Genomic DNA, 7,242 nt, shown 5'->3' on the forward strand with positions numbered 1-7,242 from the left:
GTAGGAGAATATCCTGACAATGAAGGCTATTTAAACTGAAAGAGGTTACTAAAGAAATTTGTGGAATCTTTTCTCTAGAGGTTTTTAAAAACAATGATATTATCTTTTCATATGAAATAGTTAAGCTGAAGTCTGGGAAAGTAGACAAGATAAACTCATAACACTCTAAGTTCAATATTTTCTATCTTTAAAAATATCTTATACTTGTGTTGGACTTTATACATTTTTACAAAGTGCTTTTACATTTTTTCTTATCTTATCTCTTCAGAAGCCTTGACTCTTCAATCTTCTCAAAAGAACTGAGTTTAAGTTAAGGGTGTTCTATTTAATTGCTGTGGAAACTTAGGTAAATTACTTAATATGTTAAAACCCAAATTTGTTCATCTATAAAATGGAGATAATAATCTATATTACCTACTTTACACAGTTATAACATTTTAAAATCTCATAACTCTAAAAAAATGAGCACTACCTAACAAAAAAGTATTAAGAAGCCCAATTGTATTTTACTTATAGAATTCTAAAAACCAAGAAGCTCCAAACCCAGCAAGTCATTGAGAATGATCCCCCAGGTGCTCCAGAAAAAAAAAAATATTTAACATCATATAATAGATTGAGGTATGCAAAACAATTATACACATTGTTTCATTTGATCCTAATCATAACCTTTTGAGGTAGGTACCATACTTATTTCCCTTTCTAAAGATGTAGAAACTAATGTCCAGAGAGCTTGTCTTTTCCCAGGATCACACAGCTACTAAGTGTATGAAGCAGGATGCAAAACCAGGTCTTTATAACAGGTTCATGCTCTTTATAACAAGTTCAATGCTCTTTACATTTAACTTTGTTGCCTTGTATCATTCATTGTATCACCAGAACAGAGAACTGCCCAGGTCAAAATTTCACTCCTTATGCGATCTTTAAGAAAAGAAAAATTCTGTATGACCAGGTGACTTGCTTGCCAACAAAAACAACAACTATATATGTGTGTGTGTGTGTGTGTGTGTGTGTGTGTGTGTGTGTGTGTGTGTATGTATATATATATATGTATATATATATATATGTATATATATTCTTCTTGCTTCTCAAATCTCATCATTATATTACCTAAGTCTATTTCTGGATTCAAGAAACTTCCATTGCTATTTTGCAATTTTTGCTATTTTTCTGTGTTAGGTAGCCACTCTCAGGAATTCCTCAATCCAAAGCAATTCCTCTCACCTTGATTCCTTTAACCGAACTTCAGTGAATCAGGAGACAAGGTTAGAAGATAAAATTTTTAATTACAATTGCCTAGCAATTGCCAGATGTGTAGGGAAAAAGGAGATACAAAAGTATTTGAGTTAGTCATATCTGACTCTTGGTGACTCCATTTACAATTTACTTGGCAAAGATACTGCTTTGCCATTTCCTTATATGGCTCATTTTACAAATGAGGAACTGAGGCAAACAGTGACTTGATCAAGGTCATATAGCTAGTATGCATCTGAGGCTGGATTTGAACTTGTATCTTCCTGATTCCAAGCCTAGTGCTCTATCCACTATGCATTAGATAGAAGTTGATGAGGTAAAAGGATTGATTTAAGAAAGTTTGAGCTGCTCAGGAATAAAATGAGCTGTAATAATGGGCAGAGGGTTCCTCATGACTAGATTTAGTCAACGATAGGTTAGATGTTTGTTTATTGGAGATTTTGTAGAAAGGATGCTTTTCTGGAATATATTGACATATCTGGTCTCTCAAGTCCTGTCCAACTCTAAGATTCTGTGATCAAAATGGTTAACAATACTAATATTGAATGAAGTCCATCTTTTGAGTCTTAATCAGCCAACAAGAATTTATTAAGCACTAAATATATGTCAGACATTCTGCTAAGTGCTAAGAATACAAAGAAAAGCAAAAAATAAAAAATAAAAAATCCCTATACTCAAGGAGTTTACATTCTAATAGAAGAGACAAAATGAAAATAACTATATACATATGTATATGTGTATGATATTCAAGAAGACAAAATGAAAATAACTTTGTGTATACTAGATATGTGCAATAGTGTAAATAATGAAGGATATAAGATATGTGCATATAGAGTAAATATAGGGAAGAAAATATAATGCAAATTGAAGGAAGATACTAACTAATGGTAAAAAGAGAAAAACCTAGCCTAAAATAAAATGACCAAAGTGAATGAACTTTCTAAAGGTTTTTAAAAAGAGGAAGGAAGTCATAAGAGAAGTAGTCCCAGTAAGGAACAGGGCATTAGAAGTCATCATAAAGGACTAAATGAAGGGGCCGTTGTAAGCTGATTTATAGCTTATTGTCAAGGATGGGAATGATTGGAAGATGAAATATGGAATGGATGAACTGTATATTGCTAATCAAGTAATAGCCAAAAGAAAAGGCAATGGGACTTTCTCTCCCCTTCCCTCATACCAAAGAGGATCTGAATGTTTGACTAGTCATTCTCACTCACCTCATCTTCTATCTCTCCCTGGTAGAGGACGTGAAAAATAGCTATGAATGTATGGGTGGAAGGAGAGGAGGAGGTCTGTTAAAATGGAGCTTTTTTCCCTATTGATAAAAGGGAGAGCAGAACTTCACATTTAGAGATAAAAGATTTGTTCTACTGAACAGAACTGTGGATTTTTCTGAGAGGATCAAAGTGGAGAACCTTTAGAAATGAATACACTAAGTACCCCCTGAATTTATTCTCTTTATCCAGGACGTCTAATAATTGTAGCAGGGAGAAAAGCCAAAACCCTGCAGTCCAAGATTACTTTGGTGGCCTAGTCTTCCTCATTTCAAAAGAAGTCTAAACTCCTAAGAGAAAGAGAAGGAAAATGAAGAATCCTAGAAAAAGCGTTTCTATTGACCACATGAAGCTTGCAATTTGACATTTTCCCTCATAGCAAGCCAGCTGCCTTGTGCATAACTTGCTCACAAATTCCCTCCAACATACATTACATACTTCTCCTTTATCTGATATAATATTTTAACTAACAACATAACCATATGCTAGCCTGGCTCTCCTGTTTGGCAGTTGTGATGGTCAAACAAGAATTGTGGCTTCTTTCCCTTTGGAATTCTAATAAATCCTCAGGAGATATAGCCAAAAAGTCAATGCCAGATGGCTCTAGAGATGATGCATATAACAATTCTGCTGTCATTAAGTCATCCTGGATGGAACACCTTTGCACTGTGTCCATATGATACTGCCAACCCTCTCCTCTGAGTTTTGGACTTCATATAATAGGTCCCATGACTTCAGTTATAGTAGAAGTAACAAATCTTAACCCAACTTTTTTGGTTCCTAAAAAAGATTAATTTGTGATTTTTAAAAAGAAACAAAAACAAGAATAGGTATATATAGCGTAGCTTTTAGTATAGAGTTTTACTTATCTGAATGGGACCAGGTGGACAAGTATTAAGATGTTATAGCACTGCTAATTCAATAGGATTAGCTTCTATAATAAAATAAATTATGGAAAAATTTTGGAAATCTGGCTGCTCAATCTCTAATAATTTGCTTTAGAACATCCTTAATATTCTACACCATTCTTTAAATTTGACAATTTGCTTACAAACAGCAAATTATAATAGTAAGATAGTAAGAACTAGATAAGTTTCTTATCCATAAACTGCTTAAACTTCAGTAAGGTAAATGAAGATCTATTATGTAAAAATTAGATGGGCAGGTGATATATGTATATAAATTGGAGAGAGGAAAAAAAATTACACAGAATTATAATCCAGAAAGGAGAGTGGGTTGAGACAGATATAAGAATAATTTGAGCCATTTTGAGGAGCCTTTCACAATCAAGAAGCTCACTGCTTGTAATGGTCCTGCAAAATCAATATGGATAAATTTCTAAGGCATCTTGGTCATGTCTCATGGGAAAATAAGTGCTTCTGGCACATCATATTGATCAGTCTAAATTGCTGTATTTCTTTATGAGTTTTTTTCAATAGTAGAAACAATTTCAAGACTTTAATGTTTGTATAGAAGTAGTTTCTGGATATACAATATATGACATAGGCTAGAAAACATAATGATGATCCATAATGAACACTTTATTAAATAAAACTAAAATTTTTCTCATGAAAAAGCTTCCTTATGAGCAGTTAACTTATATTTGTAGTTTTAGTGTCTCAGAAAGATTCTATATTGGATCTACCTTCCACTCTCAATTTAAAACACAAGTCAAATTTTAGTAAAGATGGGAACTCTAAAGAGATAGAGCAGTTATTTGCAATATTTGTATTGTATTACATCAAAATCTCTGGTGGAGGTAGTCCAACATTCTGGACTGATGGCTCTGTGTGTCAATATACACTTTACTTTTTTTACCTAGAGAAGAATGGGTTTCTCCCAGTAGAATGTAAGTTCCTTATGGGAAAAGATATATTTTCATTTTTTGATACTAAGGACTAAATAAATGCTTGTTGGGTTGATTAATAAGCCCTGAACAAAAGATTGAAAAAAAATTGTATCTGTGGAAACATAAATGAGGATACAAGTTAATCCTTAAAAAAAAAAAATCCCTCAAGAGCCTTAATGGCATGCAGAAGTTATATTGAATTCAGAGGTAGGTAAGGCATTTCTTTGAAAACAAAATAGCTATTGTGAAATTTGTGTGGCTGTTGATTTGGGTTGTACTGATATATGTTTAAGAACACAGTCTCATAAAACTAATAATGATAATAATTTCATTAACAATGTTCCTATAAATTCGTTAAATCTAGACAATCAACAGAACAATAAATCAAACCATGACTTACAGTTATTTGCTAATTTTCAAGGCTCAAATGTTCACTTTGAAAATTGAAGAATTGCTTCTTAAGAGCCAGTTGGAGCTGGCTGCATCTAAGCCTTGCATTTTAGTTTTCATTTTGATGTAAATTTAATGAAGGCACTTCATTGAATTGATATATATTACTTTGGATAGGGTAAGTGTAAGAAACCCTGATTTGGTAAGTTAAGAAAGCAACACTGGACATAATATTTTTTTTTCCTTTCATAAAAATCAAGTTCTATTTCTTCAGTTACAAAGAATTTTTCTCCCTCCTACCTCTCTTCTCACTGGAAAAAGAAAAACAAAACCCTTCTCACAAATATGCACACTCAAGCAAAACTCATTCTCCTATCAATGATATCCAGAAATGTGTATTTTATTATCCACATTTATAAAATCATCACCTCTCATTCACATTTAATTTTTTTTTTTTTTACTTTGGGATCTGGTGAATAAACATGAGAATGACCAAGAGAAAGATGGGAAGAGAGAGAGAGACAGAGACAGAGACAGAATTAACTCAATGATCACCCAAAATTTTAGAAAGCAGAGTCACTGGATGTACTAGCAATTTCAAAGCAACAAAAAGTGGTAACTTAAATGAAGAGTTGCCATTTGATTTTCTCCACTAATATTTTCAATGATTAGATATTGTTAAGTTTGAGCAAGGTCAAGTTTTAGATAATTTCCTTCAGCAAGCACAGCAAGGAAGTTGAATGGCTGCAAACACTGATTGGCTATGAATATCTTGGCAGTCTTATTATAATTGTAAAGTCTCAATAGACCATTGAGTTTTAGTCCAATACAATCCAGCATACATTAATTAGAAATCTACTTTACACAATGTGCAATGTACTATACTAGATACTTTCCTAGGAATTTCAAAAACAAAGTGAAAAAAGGTCCTTGCCTTTAAGAACTTTAGAATGTATGAACATAGAGAATGAATAAACAAGTAAGCATATAAAAGATAATTTGAAAAGGGATAGAATGTGGAGAAATATAGGAATTCAGAAACGTTTCCCATAGGAGGAAACATATAAATTGTGCATTGAAGGAAACTAGAGATTTTATAAAGTAATGATAAAGAGAGATTGCATTCTATGAATGGAGAACAGACATGAATGGAAACAGGAGATGGAATAAGAATTTGCAAATAGAACAATTGCCTAAAGTATGGAATTAATGAAAGGATATTATATATACCAACACTGAAAAGTTAGACCTTTAAATGTCAAGTTGATGATTTCACATTTCCTCACAGAAATGAGAAAGAAAGACTAAAGTTTTCTGAGCGTGAAAAAAACATGGGAAGATTGTATTGTAGGATAGTTAGTTTGGAAGGTATATGGAAAATAGATTGAATAGGGAAATGACTAAGAATTGGAAACATCATTTGTTTAATAAATGCTTGTTGACTTCTAGATATGCTACAAATGAAATGGCTCTCAAGGATGGATCCATTCGGGTTACTCAGTATGATTTAGGATATTTAGATGAATTGTACCTTGATTCCATCCCCAATGCTAGCTCTGCTGAAAACCTGTGACCAGATATTATAAACAGCTACAGCTATCCCTGAGTGTTATTTTAATGCAATTTTAATCCCCTCTTCCTTTTTCTTGCAGATTGGTCCTCCATTTCCTTGTTTCCAATAAAAAATATTGGATAACCTATAGCTAGAAAAGAGTTAGTAGTCTTTAACTACTCTGCACATATGTTGAATGACAGAATCATAAATTTAGGTTTGAAAAGTGATTTCAGATATCTTTTAGAAATCTCTCTTTCTGCAGTGAGCCTATCAACTATCATTTAACAAGTGCCTACTATGTAGCAAGTATTGGGATAATCACTAGGGATGAGGTAAATCAAGGGGCAAAGATGTTATGACTTGCCAAAAGTCACATTATAAAAGGTGGAGCCAGGATTCTAACTCAAGTTTTATAACTTTAATATTCATCCTTCTTTAGTCTCTCCAAGCTCCCCTAAAAAGTATATTTTCTACATTCTATTTAGTTAATTGCATAGAAAAAAAAAGTTTAATGTATGCATGTTTTGCATAACATTTATCTTAGAAATTTGTTCTTTTAATTTCTGTGCCATGTAATAAAGCAGTCTTTTGATCTGTGTCCTCTTTATCTTGGACCACTTTACAAAGTCAAATTTGTCTCAGTTAAGAGAAGCTATTGAAGGACTTCATCATGATCTCCAAGTAGAAAATGAACTTGAAAATGCAATGAATGAAAAGCCCAAGAGATACAGATTCTGGAAATTAATAATCAACATATTAATTATGGTTAGCAAATAATCAATAAATTGAAGTCAGTGGCCCTCTCAGAAACCAAACATTCTTCCTGGAGCACATCCAATGTTTAAATATCTTTGGGAGTGAGCAGTCCTTACAAGGCAGAAACCAACTCTGATTAGTTACAGTTAATGAGTTAAAATAATAGG

Source organism: Sminthopsis crassicaudata, chromosome 1, assembly GCF_048593235.1.
Source record: "Sminthopsis crassicaudata isolate SCR6 chromosome 1, ASM4859323v1, whole genome shotgun sequence".
In the NCBI taxonomy this organism is placed as follows: domain Eukaryota; kingdom Metazoa; phylum Chordata; class Mammalia; order Dasyuromorphia; family Dasyuridae; genus Sminthopsis; species Sminthopsis crassicaudata.